Source organism: Bison bison, unplaced genomic scaffold (assembly GCF_000754665.1).
Source record: "Bison bison bison isolate TAMUID 2011002044 unplaced genomic scaffold, Bison_UMD1.0 scf7180017864134, whole genome shotgun sequence".
Classification (NCBI taxonomy): domain Eukaryota; kingdom Metazoa; phylum Chordata; class Mammalia; order Artiodactyla; family Bovidae; genus Bison; species Bison bison.
The window spans coordinates 3,255,975-3,256,496 of record NW_011494706.1 but is presented as its reverse complement, the minus strand read 5'-3'; positions in this window follow the sequence as shown (position 1 = coordinate 3,256,496).

The following is a 522-nucleotide window of genomic DNA, read 5'->3' as shown; positions in this document are numbered from 1 at the left end:
CCCTGTCCATCACCAACTCCCGGAGTTCACTCAGACTCACGTCCATCAAGTCAGTGATGCCATCCAGCCATCTCATCCTCTGTCGTCCCCTTCTCCTCCTGCCCCCAATCCCTCCCAGCATCAGAGTCTTTTCCAATGAGTCAACTCTTCGCATGAGGTGGTCAAAGTACTGGAGTTTCAGCTTTAGCATCATTCCTTCCAAAGAAATCCCAGGGCTGACCTCCTTCAGAATGGACAGGTTGGATCTCCTTGCAGTCCAAGGGACCGTCAAGAGTCTTCTCCAACACCACAGTTCAAAAGCATCAATTCTTCGGCGCTCAGCCTTCTTCACAGTCCAACTCTCACATCCATACATGACCACAGGAAAAACCATAGCCTTGACTAGACGAACCTTTGTTGGCAAAGTAATGTCTCTGCTTTTGAATATGCTATCTAGGTTGTTCATAACTTTCCTTCCAAGGAGTAAGCGTCTTTTAATTTCATGCCTGCAGTCACCATCTGCAGTGATTTTGGAACCCCCAA